Source organism: Delphinus delphis, chromosome 5 (assembly GCF_949987515.2).
Source record: "Delphinus delphis chromosome 5, mDelDel1.2, whole genome shotgun sequence".
NCBI classification, from domain to species: Eukaryota; Metazoa; Chordata; class Mammalia; order Artiodactyla; family Delphinidae; genus Delphinus; species Delphinus delphis.
Window position 1 is genome coordinate 70,762,134 of NC_082687.1, and position 25,222 is coordinate 70,787,355.

Consider the following 25,222-nt stretch of genomic DNA (forward strand, 5'->3'; position numbering starts at 1 on the left):
TTTAATTTTTTGAATAATTAAACTGAGTAGAATTCTATGTTAGTAGCAATAATAGCTAAAATTTATATAGTATATAATAGATGCTGGGAAGAGTGGTAAACAGTTTACAAATATCTTCTAATTTATTCCTCAAAATAAGCTATGGGACTGGTATTAATTATATTTTTATTTTATAAATGCAGACACTGAAATCCAGGTAGGTTAAATAATTTACGCAAGGCCATGTGTGGCTCCCTAAAATGTAGAAACTCAAAATTTTTCATTTTTATAGAAATATCAATTTCCTTTGCTTTATTTTCCCAAAAGAGCACTGATTATTTTCCACAATCTAATATGTTTAGATTACTGACTTAAATATCTATCGCTAGTGGCAACAACTTGGAATACAAACTACTTTCTCTAAAGATGATATGTCACATGGAAAATTAGAATTTTAAAAATAATAATCTAATTTCATTACATGAAGAATTTGTACAGAAAACAAATTCTTTGACAAGCCATTCCAACCAGGTGGCTCTTGGATCCAAGCCAGAGGGGGAGAAGGTATAAACTAGGCATATGTCATCCATCCTTGCCAATCAAATTTGCAAATATTCAAACAAGATCAGTTAAAACATAGAAATGTATAAACAGATCATATTGCTTTAATGCCTATCTTTAAAGGAGCTTTCAAGCTATGTCATCCAATTTGTCAACTATATTATTTTCCAAGATATAACACTTCATCTGTATAGCCACAGATCTTCAACAGAACTTTCTACTAAGTTAAAAAGATTTTTTTGATAGAATATTCAATAGATGAAAATGTTACAAAAGACATGGAGAGAGTTCTTTACAATTAGTTGATTTTAGCTTCAGGCTTGAGAAAAATTTTAGGTCCTCAGAGTTTATTTGCTATATTAGGGTTGCTAAGTGGGGATATGCTAAGCTTTAATAAAACCTTCCTACTTTAATAAATACATGTACTTATTTTCTGTAACTATTTCCTTAAGGTTAGGATTTGCAGGTAGAATTGAGGTTTTACCTTGGATTGAAAATATTTCCCCAAGGACTGCCTGATATAAACTTTTAAAGAGCTCCCTCAACTCTGAATTATCAGGCCTAATACATCTATAGAAAAATATGAAATGCAATAAATATCGCTGCATTGGCAATCATATTACAACACATAAATGTATCAAAGTAATATGCTATCTATCTTAATCTTACACAACATATAACTGTGTCAAATTTATTCAATTAACAAAAAAGAAACAAAAAAGTAAGCAAAAGAGAAGAAAGGGAGAAAGATGGTTCATGAAAAGAGTAATTTCTCTTTGCAATTCTGGTGGGGAGCATATTATTTTTCTCTATAGAATTGGAAGATAAAATTAGACTAGAAAGAGTTCTTATGTCTGGGGAAAATATGCTATTCTTGAAATCAAATCAGAAGTTGAAGAAGAAACTCAAATAATAGTGCTAAATAATTACAAGTGCCCATTGTTGGGTAGTATAATAAGGTGTGGGAACTTGCCTTTTATTTAATACTCCAGTGAAATGAAGTATTACATTATCTATCTCAGCAGTTGAAAATGACTCAGCTCTATTTTAATATTTTCTTTTAACCATCATGAAAATCATGAAAGCAGCAGTCATGGATACACATGCTGTTAAGATCTTAATAATAGAAAGTGACTTAAAGTTAAAAAATACAATAATGGGGCTTCCCTGGTGGCGCAGTGGTTGAGAGTCCACCTGCCAATGCAGGGGACGCGGGTTCATGCCCCGGTCCGGGAGGATCCCACGTGCCGCGGAGCGGCTGGGCCCGTAAGCCATGGCCGCTGAGCCTGCGCGTCTGGAGCCTGTGCTCCACAGCAGGAGAGGCCGCAACAGTGAGAGGCCCGCATACCGCAAAAAAAAAAAAAATATATATATATATATATATATATATAAAATAATGAATATAATATAAAATGAATAATTCTATAACTAACTTCTTATTGAAATGTCTATAAATACTGAACATCTGTTTTTTAAGTAACACTTAAAAACGTCAACTATTTATCTCATATCACCTCACTGAGACATGTACATCACTAGCATGATAGTAGTAAGAACTCATCTCCAAATATACAGCTTTACCAGTGTGAGCATTTGACAAATGATCTAATTTGTGTGGGATGATTTACCATGGATCCAGATGTTGTATGCCGAACAAACACAACTCATGGACTCAGATAATCATACAATGTTGTCTTCTATTCTCCCACTAAGTGCATTCAGTAATGTCAGTTTTTCTACTGATTGAAAGGGAACTATGGCAGAATGCTTGTATTTATTGGTTACTCTTAGATTTTTTCTCAAATTACAGTTTATTTTCAAAAATAAAACTGTCCAGTCTCAGTTATATTTCTATATAATAGCAACAAAAAATTAGAAAACTCAGGTAAAAACATCACAATAAGATCAATAGGCATTAAATAACTACTAAATTCAGCAAACTTTGTGATGACATACACTCTAAACTATTTAACATTACTGAGAGAAATTTATGCAACCTATTTAAATCAGACATAAACCACACTGATGAACTCAAGGTTAAACTGTGCATTTTCTATAACCTACTCTTTAGACTCAGTGCAATTCCAGATAAAAGTACTATCGAAATTGACTATAAAGTTGATAAAGAAATTGATTATAAAAGTTCACACAGAAATGCAAAAAGCCAAGAAATGAGACAATATGAACAGGAAAGTTGGAGAATTTATTACAAAACATCAATAATTAAGTCATACAGAGTGAAGTAAGTCAGAAAGAGAGAGACAAATACCGTATGCTAACACATATATATGGAATTTAAAAAAAAAATGTCATGAAAAACCTAGGGTTGAAACAGGAATAAAGACACAGACTTACTAGAGAATGGACTTGAGGCTATGGGGAGGGGGAAGGGTAAACGGTGACAAAGCGATAAAGAGGCATGGACATATATACACTACCAAACGTAAGGTAGATAGCTAGTGGGAAGCAGCCGCATAGCACAGGGAGATCAGCTCGGTGCTTTGTGACCGCCTGGAGGGGTGGGATAGGGAGGGTGGGAGGGAGGGAGATGCAAGCGGGAAGAGATATGGGAATATATGTATATATATAACTGATTCATTTTGTTGTGAAGCTGAAACTAACATACCATTGTAAAGCAATTATACTCCAATAAAGATGTTAAAAAAAAAAAAGTAAAAAAAAAAAAAATAATTAAGTCAATGGGAACAAATAGAGAGGGGACAAATAGAGTATAGATAGATAGATAGACAAATTCAACAGATTGTAGAGTGCAGAAAGAGACCTACACATATATGTGTGATAGATTTATAACAAAGGTACCACTGAAATGCAGTGAGAAAATGTTCTTTTCAACAAAAAGTTCTGGATTTAGCAAAGTGCCAAATTACAGATAAAAAGTATACCTTGACCCCGCCTCATGTCATACACAAATATGAATCCCAGGTATGTTATAGACCTAAATATACAAGTAAAATCATTTAACTCTTAAGAGATAACACAAGGAAAATGTCTTCATGAACTTCAAGTAGGCAAAGATTTCTTAAACCAGATATAAAAATCAATAATCATATAATGTAAAAGCTGATTAATTGAACACCATTAAAATCAAAAACTGTTGTGCATTAAAAGATTCCTTTAAATAGTGAAAATATTCACAGAATGTGAGAAGATATAGCAATACATATACCTTAAAAATAACTCATATCCAAAACACATAGTGTTCTCCTATAAATCAATGAAAGAAAGGATAAACTCTCCTGACTTTCCAAGAATAATTGAGCAAAATATTTCAGCAGCTACTTTACAAAAGAGAAATTACAAATGTCCTATAAGAATACCAAAAGATGCTCAGTCTCTTTATTCAGAGGAAAATAAAAATTAAAGGGACAATGAGATAATCCTCCAACTACAACTACAAGAATCTTACTCATTAGGAATGGCTACAAAGGGAAATAACACTGGTAATATCAAATGACAGTGGGATGTATACAACTGCAACTCCCAAGCATTGTAATTGTGATTTCTAATTGTTAGAATCCTTTTGGAAAACTATTTGGCAGGGTTTACCAAATGTAAATATATGAATATCCAGTATCCCGCCCATTCCACCTCTAGTCATTCTACTACTAACTAAAAGTAATGTGCAAATTGTGTATCAAAAAACTCTTCATTGGGGCTTCCCTGGTGGCACAGTGGTTGAGAGTCCACCTGCCGATGCAGGGGACACGGGTTTGTGCCCTGGTCTGGGAAGATCCCACATGGCGCGGAGCGGCTGGGCCCGTGAGCCATGGCCACTGAGCCTGCACGTCCGGAGCCTGTGCTCCGCAATGGGAGAGGCCACAACAGTGAGAGGCCCGCGTACCGCAAAAAAAGATTCTTCATATCAACATAATTTACAGTAGCCAAAAACTGAAAACATTTCACTTGGCAATTAATAATTATTATAAATAATTATTACATATATGTATTAATATATTAATATTACAAAATATATAGAGTAGAATGTTCAGTAATACAACATGTCAATGGGTGAGAAACAACTTACTGCTACAAGCAATAAAAATAATGAATGGCACTAAGGTAACATTAGGTAAAATAGGGACTTCCCTGGCAGTCCAGTGGTTAAGATTCCACGCTTCCAATTCAGGGGGCGCCGGTTAGATCCCTGGTCGGGGAACTAAGATCCTACATACCACGCAAGCAAAATTTTTTTAAATTTTTTAAAAATTAAAGAAATTATACTACATGCCACACAGCCAAAAAATAATTTTTTAATTAAAAAAATAGGTAAAATAATCAGTTACAAGTAAGTATATGCAATTTTATTACATTTATATAGGTTTCAAAAATGGCTTTAAATAAACTAATGTGGGAGAAGTCAGAAAGATAGATTCTTTGAGGAGGGTACATGGCAAAGAAGTACGGAATTCCTTACATATTTGCACATAGTTATAATAGTTCTTTTCTCTAACTACCTTTTCCTGCTAGTTCTACTATATCTGTCATTTATAGATGTATTTCTCTACTTATTGCTTCCTGGTTTTGAGTCACATTTTCTTCTTCTTGACCTGCAAAGGAATTTTTGATTGGATATTAACATTGCAAATGCTATATTTTTACTGTCTGTATTTATGTCTTCCTTTAAAGAACATAATGATTTGTTTTGACAGAGAATTGAGTTATATACTGAGTACTTTAATCATTTAGAGCTTCATTTTAAAAATTTGCTGGGGTGGGTTTAAAAGAACCTTTACTTCAGACATAGTTCACTCCCACTACTAACTCATGACTCTTCTGGGCTCTCTAGGAATGATATGAGTGATCTCTGAGGATGTTCCATTCTGTCTGGTCAGAGATGGAACATCCTCTCACCTTGTGAGGAGTTCTGAGAATTTTCAGTTATAATTCTCTGATTTTTCTTTCTTTGTCTATATGTGGGAGTGTCATACTTCTCATGTGTCATCTGGTAGTTAGCAAACACTCAACAGTACACAAGGGTGAATCTCTGAAGTTCTTTTTCTACACAAATCCCTTATGCCCAGAACACTATGCTCAAATTTCCAAGCACTTCAGCTTCCCTAACTATCACTGCTAATTCCTCAACTCAGTAAACCTTTCTTTCTTTTTAAAACATTTTTATTGGAGTATAATTGCTTTACAATGTTGTCTTAGTTTCTGCTGTATAACAAAGTGAATCAGATAGATGTGTACATATATCCCCATATCCCCTCCCACTTGTGTCTCCCTCCCACCCTCCCTATCCCACCCCTCTAGGAGGTCACACAGCACCGAGCTGATCTCCCTGTGCTATGCAGCTGTTTCCCACTAGCTATCTATTTTACATTCGGTAGTGTGTATTTGTCCATGCCACTTGCTCACTCTTTTGATACCTCGTTGTGGTTTTGATTTGCATTTCTCTAATGATTAGTGATGTTGAGCATCCTTTCATGTGTGTGTTAGCATGTATATCTTCTTTGGAGAAATGTCAGTTTAGCTCCTCTGCCCATTTTTCGACTGGGTTGTTGGTTTTTTTCATATTGAGCTGCATGAGCTGCTTGTGTATTTTGCAAATTAATTCTTTATCAGTTGCTTCATTTGCAAATATTTTCTCCCATTCTGAGGGTTATCTCTTCATCTTGTTTATGGTTTCCTTTGCTGTGCAAAAGCTTTTAAGTTTCATTAGGTCCCATCTATTTTTGTTTTTATTTCCATTTCTCTAGGAGGTGGGTCAAAAAGGATCTTACTGTGATTTATGTCAAAGAGTATTCTACCTATGTTTTCCTCTAAGAGTTTTATAGTCTACAGTTGCTCCCAAAGTCCACCACTTCAATTTTAGGTTGATTCATTGTCTATTCAGGTATTCCACAGATGTAGGGTACCTCAAGTTGACTGTGGGGATTTAATCTCTCCTCCTGAGGCTGCAAGGAGAAATTTCCCTTTCTCTTCTTTGTTTGCACAGCTCCTGGTGTTCAGCTTTGGTTTTGGCCCCACCTCTGCATGTAGGTTGCCCTCAGGCTTCTGTTCCTGCCCAGACAGGACGGGGTTAAAGCAGAGGCTGATTAGGGGGTTCTGGCTCACTCCGGTTGGGTGGAGGGAGGGGTACAGAATGTGGGGCGACCTTGCGTTTGTAGAGGCCAGCGTGATGTTGCAACAGCCTGAGGTGCACTGTGTGTTCTCCCAGGGAAGTTGTCCCCGGATCACAGGACCCTGGCAGTGGTGAGCTGCACAGGTTCCCAGGGGCAGATGTGAATCATGTGGATAGTGACCTGTGCTTGCACACAGGATTCTTGGTGGCTGCAGCAGACGCATTAGCATTTCATGCCCGTCTCTGGTGTCCAAGTTGATAGCTGCGCTCATGCCCGTCTCTGGAGCTCATTTAGGCGGTGCTCTGCCTTCTGTGGGCAGACAGAGAAGGAATCCCCTCTCCTCGTGCACCCCAAAACAATGGTCTGTTGCCCCTTAGGCAGGTCCAGAGTTTTTCCTGGACTCCCTCCTGGCTAGCTGTGGTGCACTAGCCCCCTTCAGGCTGTGTTCATGCAGCCAACCCCAGTCCTCTACCTGGGATCTGACCTCCGAAGCCCGAGCCTCAGCTCCCAGCACCCACCTACCCCGGTGGGTAAGCAGACAAGCCTCTCAGGCTGGTGAGTGCTGGTCGGCACTATCCTCTATGCGGGAATCTCTCCACTTTGCTCTCTGCACCCCTGTTGCTGTGCTCTCCTCTGTGGCTCCAAAGCTTCCCCCCCCAGCCCACCCCCGATTTCCACCAGTGAAGGTGCTTCCTAGAGTGTAGAAACTTTTCCTCCTTCACAGCTCCCTCCAGAGATGCAGGTCCTGTCCCTATTCTTTTGTCTCTGTTTTTTCTTTGTTCTTTTGCTCTACCCAGGTACGTGGGCAGTTTCTTGCCTTTTGGGAAGTCTGAGGTCTTCTGCCAGCATTCAGTAGGGGTTCTTTAGAAGCTGTTCCATAGGAGTTGTTCCACATATATATGTATTTTTGATGTATTTGTGGGGAGGAAGTTGACCTCCACGTCTTACTCCCCCGCCATCTTGAAGGTCCCTCAGTAAAGCTTTCTTGTTCAGCTTGAGATTCCCCTCTTTGCACTGTGCCCTGGAAAATGCCGTAAAGATGAAAGCCGGGATAATTACAGGTCTTATCCCATTGTCTCTCTTCTCTCAGGGATCACAGCCCTGTATTGCCTGTTGTCCAATGTCTGAAAAGAGTTATATTACACATTTTGTTTGTTTGTTTGCCAGTTGTATTGCAGGACGTCAAATCTGGTCGTAGTTAAGCCATCATGTTCACTAGCAGAAGGCCTCACATTTATTAATAGATTTTAAAAATTGTTTAAAATTGTTTTTATGTATTTGTTTTTTGATTTGTTTTATTTGTGAAAATCAGATATCTAGTTGACTCCTATTTAATATAGCTCAAATAACTGGCTTTAAAGTACTTAGATACTCAAAATTTGTGACTATCTGCCCTTTGCTTCATATCATTCCTTACAAGGCTGGTAGGTTCTTTATTCATTAATCCTCTTATACACTCCTCATGGAAGAGAGAGTCCAAACTCAATTTGTTAAAGATTTAAAACTGTTCTAACTATAAAGTGATAAATAATAAAATAACTTATATAAAATTTACTTAAAGACAAAGGTAAATAATATTTTCAAAGTAGCATGGCATAATTTAATACACACAAACCAAGGCTTGAATCTCAGCTGTTATTAGCTTTGTGTCCCTTTCCAAGTTTTAGTCCTTTATGAACCACAATGTTCTCCTCTCTAAAATGGAATTAGTAATCCTTCACTTAATGGGATTAAAAGAAATAAAGTATGTACTTCATAAACAGTCAATATTATGATAACACCATTATTTCTTTTTACTGTTATTTCTATTTTTATTGCAAGTTTCCTGAAAGCTATGTTACCTGATTTCTAAATACAAAGGAAGAGAACAAACCTTTTCTTTGTCCCTACAAAATGAATTTTTAAATTGAATTTTTGGTATTGTGTAGATACCACAATAATCAGGGACTTTAAATATATTACTTTTTTTGTTATTAATACCTCTATAGGCCAACACATCAAATTTAAAGACAGTTATGTGTAGCAGTGTAGTTTCTGAACTATTTCATGTGTCTTGTGTCTCTGATCCAACCACTAATATGTGTCTTGAGCATAACAAGCAAGAACACTGATACTGTAATACTATATTCAGAGAAATCAACTTTATTGTAATGTGTATGTTATCGAAGAGATGAGTAAGATGAATTATATTGTGAGATGAAGGACCTTGTTTTTAAGGTCCCTGCAAAAATGTAGAAGCAGCTACTTTATTATCCTGACACTTTCTGTTAATGGTAACATGGTTCAATAAATTAAAACATTCTCTAGTGGGCTACACATACACTATGTTAATGCAGGTATATAAGCATAATCACAAAAGACACAAACTGTGTCAAACTTGCCTGATATATGCAAGGATGATTTTACGTACTATTTAATTCTAACTGGCATTGCGTATATGTTAATTGGATGATTCATTTTAATATAGGAAGACACAGTGAAATTAGAATTCATTAAATGAAAGATATAAACAGAAAGTCCTTCGTGATCTGCTGAAATCAAATATAAGAAAAATCTCAAGAGATTCAGTAATCATAGAGAGTGATTTGGAGATATACGAAAGGTATTTTCCATTTCAAAGATAGTATGTGTCTTAAACCCTACATAATAAAGTTTTCAATTTTGTTGTAATAATTATTATAATATTGTTGGCCTGATTGCTAGATATAAAGGGCGAATTTGCCTCTGAAACATTTGTTTCTAATTATCAGCATTGGAGAGAATGAATTACCTTTTTTCTTTTTCTTAATGAATGTTAAGCGTGTTCTTATACGAACTAAAGGACATTACATTGTCTCATTTCAATCAGGTGAAACATGACCCAAAGCTTTACAAAAAAAAAGAAAAGCAAAGGAATGTTAGAATGGGTATTAAAAAATGACACAAAACAACAAGTGTTGGTGAGCATGTAGAGAAAAGAAAACCCTTGTGCACTATTGGTGGAAATGTAAATTGGTTCAGCCACTATGGAAAACAATATGGAGTTTCCTCAAAAAAATTTAAAATAGAACTACCAAACAATCCAGCAACACCACTTCTGGATATATATTCAAAGGAAATAAAAACAGGTTATTGAAGAGATATATGCATTTCCATATTTATTGCAGAATTATTCACAATAACAAAGCTATAGAAACAACCTAAGTACCCATTAATGAATGGATGGATAAACAAGACATGGCATTGGGAATTCACTGGTGGTCTAGTGGTTAGGACTCGGTGCTTTCACTGTTGTGGGCCCTGGTTCAATCCCTGGTTGGGGAACTAAGATCCCACAAGCTGCACAGCACAGCAAAAAAAAAAAAAAAGAAGTAGAGGAAGAAAATATGGCATTTACATACAATGGAATATTATTCAGCCAAGAGAAAGAAAGAAATCCTGCCATTTGCCACAATAGTGATGGACCTTGAGGACATTACGCTAAGTGAGAGAAGTCAGACAGAGAAAGACAAATACTATATGGTATTACTGGCATGTGTAATCTAAAAAAAAAACTCCTAAAAACAGTAAAATTGTAGTTGCCAGGTGATGAAGAGTTGGAGAATAGAAGAAATGGTGTTTAGGGGAAAAACTTGCAATTAGTAGATAAATAGTCCTTGAGATCTAATGCACAGTACAGCAACTATAGGTAAAAATATAGTTGACCCTTGAACAATGTGGGGTTTAATCTGCATATAAATTATAGTTAGTCCTCTTTATCCACGGTTCCTCCACATCCTCAGATTCAACCAATCACTACCAAGCAGTACTGCAGCATTTACTATTGAAAAATATTCACATATAAGTGGACTCCTGCAATTTAAACCTGTGTTGTTCAAGGGTCAACTGTACTGTATTATAAACTTCAAACTTACTAAGAAACTAGATCTTAATTATTCCCACAACAAAAAATGAAATGATAGTTACATAATGTGACAGAGATGCTAGCTAACACTACAATAGAAATCATACTGCAACATATAAATATATCAAATCAACATGTTGTACACCTTAAATTTGCATAACGTTATATGTCAGATATATTTCAATAATCAAAAAATAATAATTTGTAAAGTTTCTTTTTTTTTTTTTTTTTTTTTTGCGGTACATGGGCATCTCACTGCTGTGGCCTCTCCCATTGTGGAGCACAGGCTCCAGACATGCAGGCTCAGCAGCCACGGCTCACGGGCCCAGCCGCTCCACGGCATGTGGGATCCTCCCGGACCAGGGCACGAACCCGTGTCTCCTGCACCGGCAGGCGGACCTCCAACCACTGCACCACCAGGGAAGCCCCAAAGGTTCTTTTTTATAGTCCTAAGTTTTCTATCGAATTTCTATTTTAAGTAGCATTTAAACAATAACTAATTTCTAATTTTATTAATTATAACATTCCCAATGTATTTTTAATTATGCTAGCTTGAGAGATTTCCTTTTTCCTGTATTTGTTTTCTCTTCACAGTACATAGGTATGCTCATCAAAAATATGTAAGAGTACTTGTGATGCTCAAATAATATCTCATAATTTAAGTATCTGTAATTTCAACATGCAACTTCCCATTAGTTTTTACTTGTATGATTTAATTATTTCAAATTCTAAATATTAGATCTAGTTACAGGTAAAGTAAAACTAAAGATCACTCTGTATTGAGGAAATTACTAGTAATATTCACAATCATTTTGGATATAAGAATTATACTGTTTAGATACCCATTAAGCCACATTTTTCAAATATTCAGATTTTAATGCATACTACTTGAGCTGACACAACTATATCGTTTTGTAGTAAACTAATAGAATATTTATAAACAATCTATACATTATATTTGGTGCTGGGGGAAAATGACTCTCATTACTTTTATTAGAAATTCAGTCTGTTGCTGATATTGAATATATAGCAGTATTAACTTTTAAAATAAATAATAATTTAATGACAGAAGTTTGCTTCCTTTAGGTAAGAGGCTCCATCCAACAGATGAATCATATGACATAAAAACAGACTGAGTAGCCAATAAGTGATTACCTTGACTGTTAATTAGACTAGGACTCATCAGTCTATCTCTCTTTAGAAATGAAATGAGAATTGGGGTATTTCTTAGACACAAAGAGGAATGCAGTCTAAGATGAATCAAACCCATTGCAAATACATGCACATGGACTCTGTAATTAATCACTGGAAAGTGAAAAAGTTATGCCTTAAAAGGGAAAATGGCATTTTTTTAGGTCACGTGAGCTATTAGCATGATTAGGTGCAAATGCAAATTGAAGCAATAATTTTATATAGAGGCAATATAAAGATGTAGTTTTTAATATTTTAATATTGATGAAAGCCAAACATATCTTACATTTGGTGCCAAAATAAATGTTCCAGACAGAGGTGTAAGATGTGAATTTCCTATGTGTTTGCTAACTTATTAATTCATAGGATTTATATGCTAATCTGTCATCTGAATTCATTTATTTGTATTGATAGTACCACAGGATATTTTCCTTTTAATTAAATATGAAAGTTTAATGAGACTTATAATATCTTCAAAAATTTTAAACTCTGAAGCACCTTTGAAATAAAACTGCCAAGCCTTTGGATGTTACCAGTTGAGCACATGGTAATACAATCAAAAACAGCAAAAATTAGTGTTGCAATGAACACTGGGGTGCATGTATTTTTTGGAATTATGATTTTCTCTGGGTATATGCCCAGGAGTGGGATTGCTGGGTCATATGGTAGTTCTATTTTTAGTTTTTTAAGGAACCTCCACACTGTTCTCCATAATGGCTGTATCAATTTACATTCCCACCAACAGTGTAAGAGGGTTCCCTTTTCTCCACACCCTCTCCAGCATTTACTGTTTGTAGATTTTTTTGATGATGGGCATTCTGACCTGTGTGAGGTGATACCTCACTGTAATTTTGACTTGCATTTCTCTAATAATTAGTGATGTTGAGCATCTTTTCATGTGCCTCTTGGCCATCTGTATGTCTTCTTTGGAGAAATGTCTATTTAAGTCTTCCACCCATTTTTTGATTGGGTTGTTTGTTTTTTTGATATTGCCAAAATATCTCAGAATTAGAGCTTTCTGAATGTGGGAGTTTGGAACAAAGTAATTCAATTGAAGAGACCTAGGGATAATAGCTAAATAAGAAATACAAGAAAACTCATGTTTTTCAGTATACATCAAATTTAAATATTGGTTTTAAAAAGTTTTGCATCATTGTAATATCATGCACAAACAAAAGTGATTTTCAGAGTCTTTCAGGTTAGAATACACAGAAAGCTTAGACTCGTACTGCATTACTAAATCTGTGTGCTCCTGTCTAGACTTTCACTCCTTTCCCCCTCATAACACTAGTAATATCATGGTCACCATTTAATTTGTAATCATCATTATTAATCTCAGTATGCCTTTTATCTCTGTTTATATCCATCCCAAAATATAACTGCGTGGCTCCCAAGGCATTCCTAAGCCTCTGAATTCTAACTCCCTATAATTCTATGGAGAATAAGGAAACTCTGTGTACCAAATCTCTATCTTTATTTTTCTCCGTATTACCTAAAAGCATCTAAAATAGAATATATTTTACTTTTTTGAAAATTTATTTTCTGTTTTCACTCAGTAGAATACAAACTCAGTGAAGGCAGTTTCTATCTGTATTGTCCACTGCTATATACCACCACCTAGAATAGTATATAACCTATAACAGGTGCTCAATAAACATGGGTTAAATGAATATATGAATCCTGAAGAAAAAATATATTTGCACAGATTAATCCTAATCATTAAACATATATTTTCAACTTAGTGTTTTTCCCCCCAGAAAGAAAACCTGAAATATGCCTCTGTCATAGTCAGTTTATATCACAGACTGGGTGGCTTATAAACAACAAATTTATTTCTCATAGTTCTGGAAGCTAGGAAGTCCAAGATCAAAGCATCAGTCCATTCTGTGTATGGTGAGAGCTCACTTCCTGGTTCACAGACAAAGCCTTCTCGCTATGTCCTCACAGGGTGGAAGGGGCCAGGGAGCTCCTGAGCCTCTTTTATAAGGGCACTAATCACATTCCTGAGGGCTCTACCCTCACGCCCTAATCATCTCCCACCTCCTCATGCCATCAATTTAAGGATTAAATTTCAGTATATGAATTTTGGGGGTACAGAAACATTCAGACTATAGCATCTTACAAATGATCAGTAGTATCATATAGATTAAGCCAAATTAAAGAGAAAAACGATTACAAGGAAAGCAAGTAATTTCCAATATCTCTGAAAGGAGAGGGGGAGGAAAGGAGAATTGAGTACAAGAGCCTCAAAACACCTTGCAACTCCACAGTGGATTTCTTAACTGACGAGAAATGGTGAGTCCTTGTACTACTGTAGTACTCACTCATTGACGAGGACTTTCTGGGATGCACAAGACCTAAGCCGGCAAGCTGAGGTAGACCCTTAAGGCAATCACAGCTGGAGATCGTGGTTTCAATCCCCGTTGGTTTTCTCTTTACCATCATCGCAAGGCACACCTCTATGGCTGTCATATATTACAAATTTTAGTTGAGGGGCTACATCTTTGGGTGGAATATGGGGAATAATTTTCTTCTAGGGCAAGATGACACAATAAGCCTTGCATGGCAACAGTACCATCCTAACAGATGTATGTCAAATGACTGTATTTGAAGAGAGCAATGAGAAACAAATTCTGAGGCCTAGAAAGCCTATCATATGTGGAAATCATATGTCCCAAACCCAGGTTGGGCTTTAGCTAACACACACACACTCTCAAAGTTAAAAAGATTAAAAGAACTAAGCCTGGAAACTATTCACGGGGTTATCCAAACAGTATGTAATTGGACTCTCCTTGAGGTAAAATTTTAAAAAGACTTTTTTCCCCCAATAATGCATTCATTTCTTTATTTTTGTTTCTTTGTTGTTGTTGTCATTGTTGTTGTTGTTTGGGGGGGGGGAGAGGGTGGGAGGGTTAGTCTCCAACTCAGATTTTCCAGAATGAGATCAAAATGATTAGGCAAAGAGGTATAGAGATGCAGCCACCTATATTGGTCCAGTATAGGAGTTGTGATGGGGGAACTAACAGAGGGGTAGAAACAGTAATGACTATGGATGGTCTTCCATTTGGGCCATGCTCCTACAGGTAATTATCACATGAACTATACTTCCACAGTGCTGAGGAACTAACATGAAAATTAGCTAAATAAAACAGACTAAATTACATCTCTGTCTGTCAGGTTAAAACATGTGTATTAGTGTACTATTGTTGCAGTAACAAATTACCACAAATTTAGTGGACTAAAACAACACAAATTTATTATCTCACAGATTTTGTAGGTCAGAAGTTAGGGTGGGGTGGGGTTTCATAAGGCTGAATCAAGGTGTTGACAGGGCTGCCTTCCTTAATGGAGGCTCTGGAGAATAGTCTGCTTCCAAAGTCATTCAAGTTGTTGACAGATTCCATTTCCCTGTGATTGTAGGACTGAGGTCCCCGTTTCCTCCCTGGTTGTCAGTCAGAGATTTGTCATTGCTCCTAAATGCTATCTGTGGTCTTTCTCACGCTTTCCATGTGGCCTCCAATAAGACTGGATCAAGCTGCTCTTATGCTTTCAATATCTCTGATATTCATCTTGCTACATCTGACTCCAGTTTAGAAAGTTATCTGCCTTTAGGGACTCACGTGATTAGACTGGACTCAGTGAGATAATCCAAAATAATCTCCCTATATTAAGGTCCATAACCTTAATGACAATTGCAAAATTCCTTCTGCCATATAAATGTAAGATACCCATAAATTCTAGGGATTTTGGTATAGACACCTTTGTAAGTCTATTCTGATATACACATACAGCAAATTTCCTAAGTATACTTTTAAAAACAAAATGAAATTACCCAAATTACTCAAATCAAATTTGAGTGCATGTAAAATATTTACATATGTATATATACATATATTCATATAAATTCATATGCACATGTATTCCCCCAAATGTCTAAATCATTGATGCCAAGACACATTTTTCCATCTACTTCCTAATTGCTTCAACCCTACATTTCATTTAAGTGTGTGGAAAAACTCAAAACATATTTTAAGAATTCAAACATCTTTGAATGAATGATTTTGATTTAAAAAGTCACCAAAGCAGGCTTCCCTGGTGGCGCAGTGGTTGAGAATCTGCCTGCCAATGCAGCGGACATGGGTTCAAGCCCTGGTCTGGGAAGATCTCACATGCCGCAGAGCAACTAGGCCCGTGAGCCACAACTACTGAGCCTGGGCGTCTGAGGCCTGTGCCCCGCAACAAGAGAGGCCACAACAGTGGAAGGCCCGCGCACCACGATGAAGAGTGGCCCCCGCTTGCCGCAACTAGAGAAAGCCCTCACATGAAACAAAGGCCCAACACAGCCAAAAATAAATAAATAAATAAATAAATAAATAATCCTTCCCTCTACTTTAGGAAAAAAAAAAGTCACCAAAGCAATCTCATTAACAAAATTACAATATCTACATTTAATTCTGTACCTGTTCCTCAACAAAGACAATAATTCTTCCCTTTTCTATTGAAGGATATATTTGCTGGCTCTGAATTATGGTTACATCTTATGGCTTAAATCCAGGGAAACAATACTGTTTTAAAATAGACTGCATTACCTTGCATTTCTCTGCGGGAAATTCTGGGAAGAAAAAAAATGATTTTAACTACTCGACCACTGCCTACATCAAAATAGAATTATAATTATGCTGCAGGTAGCAAACTGCTCAAGGTATCTGCAGCATACAGATAAAGTGGTTCATTGGCCATCCATTTCCCAGGGGGTTTAGCTTAATCTACAGAGTATGTATAATGCATATTAATCCAAATGGCCCTGAACTCCAGCCATTTGGAGAAAGCACACAATCTTCCTTTAAGAATAGGTTTTGTAATACAATTTTTTCCTGGTTCTAATCATTAGCACTGGGTACTTTTAAACCTACCTGGAAGCCCACATGGTTACTCTAAAATACTTATCCAGAATTTTCACCATTCTGAGATCACCCTACAATAAAGGGAGTAATGATGTCCTGCGTGTGTGCCATGTCAGATGTTCAAAGTATCACATCATAGCTAAAAATATGTAAATTCCCAGTCAGCATAATTATATCAGGTAGATAGCTCAAGTTAAGTAGAAAATTCCCACAGTATGAGATACTATATCTTTCTTTAAAAAAACATGGTGTCAAAAAAAAAGAAGTATAGCTTGACCATTCCTACAATAATATTTATGGTCTACATACCAAACTTTCACATATATTTTAAGATTCTATGACATTATGCCAGATGGGCTTGTTCATTTGCTCCGTTTATTACACGCCTTATATAATGGGTTGACAAGTAGCTTGTGGCTTGGAACACAAATAAAATCTAACAACAAGCAAATATAATGCCAACTATCATTTATAAATCAATGCTAGCTCTAATTCATTGATATTTACAGATTGGCAAAATCTTCTTCAGACTTCTGATTACGCCTATGTATTTAAGGTAAAATATCTACAAAAGTTCCATAATTCCCAATGTTATTTTTAATATTTAAAGTTAACATTTCTTGAATTAAGCTATATAGCAAAATAAAATAAAGTCAGCATCAAATTAAATATATGTTATGTGGAAGAGAATTCTAAATAAAAATAACTTACAACAGACTTCTCTGTAAGTCTCACATACTATTTTATGATATATAGTCAAAAAGACCAAATGATTTGAGTTAGTTATGGGAAAAATTATTTTTTTACATCAGCCTTGAAAATTATATTAAAAAACATAAAGTTTTTATATAATTCAAAAAGTATCAATGGATGCCACCAATATACACAAAGGGTACTTTTGGCTAATATTAGCCATTCCCATTTCCTACTCAAGGATCTTGTATTAGGAGGGAAACATTACATTAATTAAAGTTTTTTTTTTTTTCGGTACGCGGGCCTCTCACTGTTGTGGCCTCTCCCTTTGCGGAGCACAGACTCTGGACGCACAGGCTCAGTGGCCATGGCTCACGGGCCCAGCCGCTCATGGCATGTAGGATCTTCCCGGACCGGGGCATGAACCCGTGTCCCCTGCATCGGCAGGCAGACTCTCAACCACTGCGCCGCCAGGGAAGCCCTAATTAAAGTTTTTAATAAATATATGCCATTAATAAATGAATGCAAAATTTCAAATAGGTAAATGTTAAAAGGAAATTAAGAAAAATTATTGCTTTTTTAATTTGACTTGAGACGACACTCTTATTAAACTCATCTTATTACTTTTATTCCTGTACTTACAGGCTTATATTCTTGACTGGTATAAATCTTTACACAGAAAATTAATGAAACACAAAAAGCTTTATCTAAGCTATTTTTTTCTCTCTTAAATTAAAAAAATAATCTACAGTGGTCTTACTTTAATAAATTTTAAAAGGATTTAATTTCTATAAATAATTTAAATATATTCTATAATACACAGATTTTTAAATTTTTTAACTTAATTCTTATTTTTGTTCTGATTTAATTTGAAAACTGAAACAAAACTTAGTTTTATGAATAATCCCAGGAAAACAATGTTACATATGAACTAACTAAGCATCTGCCCTGATGCACAATTTTTACTTTCATACTTCTTAAATAATGTGAAGGAAATCTCTCCAAAGTAGTCAGTGAGAATTTTTACAGCTGGCATCTTTGCTGCATAATTTGAGGGTTTGCCAGATGTTTGAGTGACAGTGAATGGGCCTGCTATATCTCCATCTAAAAGGTAACATTCTAATTGAAAATTAAATGTTATTACCCCTAATCATTAAATGTTCACCATTTAAAACTTAACTGGCTTGGGCTTCCCTGGTGGCGCAGTGGTTGAGAGTCCGCCTGCCGATGCAGGGGACACGGGTTTGTGCCCCGGTCCGGGAAGATCCCACATGCCGCGGTGCAGCTGGGCCCTTGAGCCATGCCGCTGAGCCTGCGCGTCCAGAGTCTGTGCTGCGCAACGGGAGAGGCCACAACAGTGAGAGGCCCGCGTACCGCAAAAAAAAAAAAAAAAAAAAAAAAACTTAACTGGCTCAAATTTCTAGAACAGGCATTCTCAATGGATTTTGTTCAGGACAAAATTCCAAAAACTAGAATTTTTGTGAACACAATGGAAGGGCTTCAATCTCAAAAACACTAAACAATCAGTAATAACTGTGTTGAAATCATTATTTTCTGGTATGTTTCATGGTTTCTATAAACAGTGACAATGCTTTCTTTGTTCATTTGACCATCCTTCAACCCTGTCACTAAAGTTTAAGGTTTGAGCTCCGATCCTTTTCTACTGGATTCCAGGGAGGAAGTTTTTAAATTTGTTTTTTAAACTCTTGCCTCTTAATATTAGTAAGGAACATAAAATCTAGACAAATTCTTGGCAGACATATCCATAGCATTACATATAGTTAGTTGAGACAAAAATACATTTTGAATACTTATTAATATTTGGCATCTATGAAAGATTTTAATGCATAATTATCTAGGACACAGTGCCTGATATTGTTGCACCAGAAACACCAATGACCAGCAAACACTGAGTACACATCAGAATGGTAGCTTTTAATAACCTCCTTTTTATGCTTTATACAAGTGTGATTCTTATCTTTAAACATTATCTTAGGATACATAATGAAGGATATTATCTTTCCGATACCTTTTATTTCCTTAAAAGTTATACTCGAAGTGTTTATGGGTGTTAATCTATGATTACTTTTTCAGAATATTTATATAATTTGAAGTGTTTCACAGGATTTTCTAATTTTAAATTATAACTTTTATATATTACTGTATCTTTCCATTGTTGGACAATTACAAAATTGGACCTGCACTAATGTTAGAGAAGATTTGGTTTTAAGTTTAGTGCATAACTTATAACTTTTCTCCCCTATCTTTTTCTAATTGCACAATTAACCTATCATTGTATAATATTATATATATTATATATACATATATAGATGACATATACATATATATTAGTGATATATACATACATATAAAGGTATTTGTTATAAGGATTTAACTCACATGGTTATAGAGACTGAAAAGTCTAAAGATCTGCAGATGCAAGCTGAAGATCCAGGAGAGACCACAGTATAATTCCAGTTAGAGTTCAAAGGCCTGAGTACCATGAGAACCAAAGCTGTACATTCTCATCTGAGTTCAAAGACCAATGTCCCAGCTCAAAGACAGGCAGAAAGAGTGAATTATTCTTTACTCCACTTTTGGTTCTAGTCAGGCCTTCAGTGGATTGCATGAGGCCTACCCACACTGAGGATGGCTATTTGCTTTACTCGGTCAAATGATGTAAATGTTAATTTCATCCAGACACACCAAAAATAATGTTTAACTAAATATCTGGGCATGCCATGGCCCAGTCAGGTTGACACATAAAATTAACCATCACACTTGGATTCATAAATATTGGAAAATTATTTGACTATGTGGCCAAGAGCATGGAAGAGGTAACGTTGGAATATTGAGTTCAAGGACATCTGGGGAAGAAACATGTAATTGAACCAATAGGAGTTGACATAAAGGTTAGGATCTTTGTCTCATGTATTAATGACTGCCAGAGAACATCCGCTGTAGAAAAGATGTGATTGGAAACCCTAAGACAACAAACTGAAAATTACTAGGAGAAACTCCTTAAGCTAGTATAAAATGCAGGATAAGTTATTTTAATATTAAAACCCAACAACTTTTATTTATACAAACAATGGGTAGAAGAGAGCAAAAGGAAACTCCAGTTAAAATAGCAACGAGAAGTTAGAATGTCTAGGGATAAAACCAAAATGAAATGTGTAATGTTTTTAAAAGTAAAATTTTAATGAACTCAAAAAGGACTCTGAATAATTGAACAAATGGGAAAGTTACTGCCTCTAGGGGGGGATTTTATGATTTATGCAATTACTGGCACCAATTCTTCAGCCTTCATTGAATTCCTATCCATGCCATGGCCTCATCATGAATGTATGGTTCCATTCCACATCGTGATTGGCCTAGTGACTTACTTGGACCACATCTTTCTCTTCCCCTCTAGGAACACTATGATAGGAACATATTCTGGTTAGACACCAGTTTAAGAAGAATGAGCTTTCTCTTCTTTTAGAGGGACAAAATGCCTCCTAAAAAACATTAAGTACCAAATAAGAATAATAATATCAGAGTACTAATAACTAAGTCCAACAAAAAGACTCATTTAAAAAAATTGTGTATGTGGCCTTTGGCACAGAACTGGGTATGCTCAGACACATAAAACCCTGCAAAGTTTCAGAGAGAATTTTATAAGCAAAGCACTTTCAATCTAGACCCCAAAACAACAAATGCTTGGCCTGGACCCCAAAATTTCAACTGTCAGGAATTAGGGGATGATGGGAGCCACCAGACACACACACACACACACACACACACACACACACACACACACACACACACCCTGATGCATTCTTTATAAGTGGCCGTGTAAGATGATAGAAAAGGAAATTTTCCATGATGTCAAGCCAAGAGCCTTAAAAATATGGATCTGGGAAATCATCCCAGGATTTAGAATTGAATGCCTAAGCAAATAATATCCACTACCCAAGAGTCTGGGTACCTGGTAACACTTGCCTAGTGTTTCAAAATTAATATAGAGTAATGACTGTTATGAGTCTCTAACTGTTCCTTTGTAAAATGAGAGTGTGTATTGTGTGTGTATTCTTTCCCTGTACACCATTTTATATAGGGTATGTGTAATACAGATAATTTTTTTTAGTTCATAGGTCTATGGACCAAGAGAAATTGCATTCTACCCAATGAGACTCACAATATCTTAGATTTCTAACTTGATGCCATGATTAGATGAGACATATGGTAATTATGGAATGGAGATGAGTGTGTTTTACATGCAGGAATGACATGAATAATTGAAACCAAGGAGGCAGACTGTGGTGTATTGAATGTTTTGATCCAATATTCAATTATTCCTGCATTCACACAATGGCCTCAAAGTGGTCATAGTGTACTTCCCTATCTGACTTCTAGCTTGACTATAACTTGCTTTGGCTAATGTCATACATCTGGAAGTGACAGTATGCTAGTTCCAATGCTAGAAATTAAGTGATCTTACATGTTTCCACTTGCTTTACTTCATGCCACTGCCCATGAATAGAATATCATGGTGTATTGGTCTGTTTGGGCTTCTATAACAGAATACCATAGGCTAGGTGGCTTATAAATAACAGAAACTTGTATCTCACTGTTCTGCAGGGTGGGAAATTCAAGATCAAGCCACTAGCAGATTGAATGTCTGGTGAAAGTTCCCATCCTAATTCTTAGATAGCCATCTACTTGCTACACCCTCACATGGTGGAAGGGGTGAGGGGGCTTTCTGGGCCTCTTTTGTAAGGGCACTAATCTCAATCATGAGGGATCCACACTCATGGCCTAATTACCTCCTAATACCATCACCTGGGGGTTAGGATTACAACATCTGAATTTCGGAGGGGCAGAAACATTTAGACCATAGCACCTGGTAATACTGTTATCTAAGGAGAATGAGGAGAGTTGCCCCAAACAACCCATAGTTGATTTCCATGAGAAGTGTAGTGCCACACAAGGCAAGCCCAGTCTGAAATCATTAAACAAGAATCCTGAGACTACATGATTTTCATTTTAAACAAACGAGAATAGAGGAGAATTGTCATATAGCACTTTCATGACAGTCTTTCAAAGAGAATGTCATAAAGATTCAGGTCCTTCTTATTTACTTTCCAAAATGAACGTGATCCTAAAATAATACAAACTTTAAGAAAATGGAATTAGACAATCCATGCTAATATTCATCTAGGAAAAAATGAGCAAACAACTACCTTAGGGAGTTCTTCAAAAGAAGAGCGAAATATTTAGATGGACTAGCCCAAATATATCCAATTAAACTAGTAATTAAAAGTGTGCAAGGTACCACACAAATAGGCAGACAGATCCATAGAACACAATAAAAAAGAGGCTAATGAAAATATACATAAAAATTAAGGATATAATTAAGGAAATATCTCAAATCATTAAAACAGTTTTTTTTTTAAAGTAAGAAATCATCTGAAACAGTAGTTCATATGACCTCTCTGAACATACCACATGCAACCCATAAACTGCAGTCTGTTTAGCATTGTACTTCTCTTTGTTCTCCCTTCTTTCTTTCCTCAGTCCCTTTTGTCCTTCACTTCTATTGATACTTCCCTGGAGCTATAAGCTTTCCCTTAATAAAGTATTAGCACATTATATTTTTGCCTCAGGTTCTATTTTCTAGGCAATCTAAGTTAAGCTACGGGTCAATGACCAGATGGTCATGGCAGCCACACTGGGGCCAGTTTCTTGCTGGCTACAACGAGAGCCTTTCCAAAACCAAGCTTTGCCCACCGAGCCAAGAAGATCAAGAACAAGCTCTGAGTGCACGAGGACCCCAAGGACACATTGCTGTAAGAATTCCAGGAAATCACTCACCTGAAATCTCATCTGGAAAAGATTCTGGAAAAGTGGCTCTGGAGGAAGAGCAGCAGCATAAAGAGCTATACCATAAAAAGCAGCAGCATAAAAAGCGGCATGTCAGCCCTGGTGGGATACCATGAAGGACCAGTAATCAAGGTCTGGGAGGCCAAAGAGCAGGATAACAATAACAACAACTACCACCTACCCAGCCTCCTGGAACTAGCCTTGGATAAAAACATGGATAATTACCTGCAGGTGCAGAAGTAGTAGAGGATGACTGCAGCCTGGTGAGTGAGGAGAAGCAGAAGCTGCTGGAGATGAAGGAGAAGATGCTGGAAGACCTACGGCAGGAACAGCAGGCCACAGAGCTGCTTGCAGCCAAGTACAAGGCCATGGAGAGCAAGCTTCTCCATTGGGGCAAGAACGTCATGGATCACACCAAACAGCAGCAGAAGATACTGAAACTGAAGACTGAGGAGACTGCCAAGCAGAAATGCCAGGAGCAGGAAATACAGCAGGAGGTGATGATCTGAGATGAAGAGATCATGTAGTTCTGGGGCAGAAGTCAAACCCAAGAAACTCGAGAAGCTCCATGCCAAGCAGCAGGCAGTGAAGGCGGAGATCCAGGACCAGTATGATGAGTACATCTGCATGTAGCAGGACCTGCAGAAGGCACAGAATGAGGAGACCTGAGAACTCAAGTTCAAGTACCTAATCATCAAGAACTTCATCTCCCCTGAGGAGAAGGACAAGATCATAAACCAGGTTTTTCTGGACTGTGAGGAGGAGCAGTAGAAGGTCCAGCCACTTGTGCCAGCTGGGTTTAATAACAGCCAAAAGAAGCAGCAGCCCATGTCTTCAGTGGACTACAAGAGGCCTATCAGCTGGCACACTCAGTTACCATGGCAATGGGGTCCCACCCCAGCCACAGGGCTGAAAGTATAACGTTTTGGAGTTGGATATATCCCCTTCAGATGCGTTTGTGATGGAATCCTCTCATGACTAAGAACAAGAACCCATGCACTATATATGGATAGGCTCATGCAGCTAAAAGAGCTTTCTGGAAATAACATCTAGGTCTAAAGTCTGAAAGTCCAGGTCCTGGTGCCAGAGTCCTCAGTGGCCTCCATCCTCCACCACACATACCTCACTGGCCTCTGCTATTCTGCACCCTGCGACAGTGCTAGACCAAAATGACAATCTGCAGTCAGGCTGCCCATCCGACAGACTCCTGGGGTGGGGCAGCCAACCCTAGATCATCTCATCACCTGCTTGGTGTATATGTGCATGTATGTGTGCATATGGGTGAGAGGGTGAAAATCTGGCAGACCATGACTCCATCTGTTCTTCTTAGCCCCCTTTATTTCATTAATGTTTTATTTGTGGAGCTCAGTGTGGGAAGAGATGTCCTTGCCTGAGCTTTCTGGGCCTTCCATGGTCACTGCATAGCCTCCTTTTCTTCTGACATTAGACACCCCCAGTGATACCTTAAGCTTCTCCCCACCATCTGCCCCCAGAAGGGAAGGTGGCTAGTGCCTAGGAAGAAAGTATTTTTTCAAACTGGTTTACTCCATAATCTCCATATCCTTCAGATTGACAGTGAGCATCTCCTAAGCACTTTCTGGGACCTTCAGATTGACAGTGAGCATCTCCTAATCACTTTCTGGGACTAGAGAAAAATCTAGGTGTCTACTGAGGACAAGAGACATCTTGACAGGGTTGGGCCTGTGCTCCCAACAGAAAGAACTTCACTCTCAACTTTCCTGGCATCAGACAACATCTTTCAGCTTCTTAGGCACCTTTTCAAGGATTTAAATGACCTTACCACACAGCCCATGCTTGGCAAGAACTCATAGCTTCCCAAATTCTGCTCTCTGCTCACCTTTCCAACCCATGGGTGGAAATTGTGCACCATCCAGTTGCTGCCTCCTTGGGACCTGGAAATGGAATAGCAATGGAGACAATGTGGACAATCATAAAGGGAAGTCCCTCCTCCAGGTCCCTTTGTTTCTATCCTCTCCAGGAAGTAACTTTGGTCAACAAATGATCAAGCCAACTCCCCATGTTTGAGATGTTGCTCCTTT

At 37.1% G+C, this 25,222-nt stretch overlaps 1 pseudogene; it reads left to right on the top strand.

Moving 5' to 3' along the window:
* LOC132426284 (kinesin-like protein KIF3C) overlaps window positions 1-24,393 on the top strand; it is a 119,758-nt pseudogene extending 95,365 nt beyond the window's left edge.
* The last annotated feature ends 829 nt before the right edge of the window (window positions 24,394-25,222 follow it).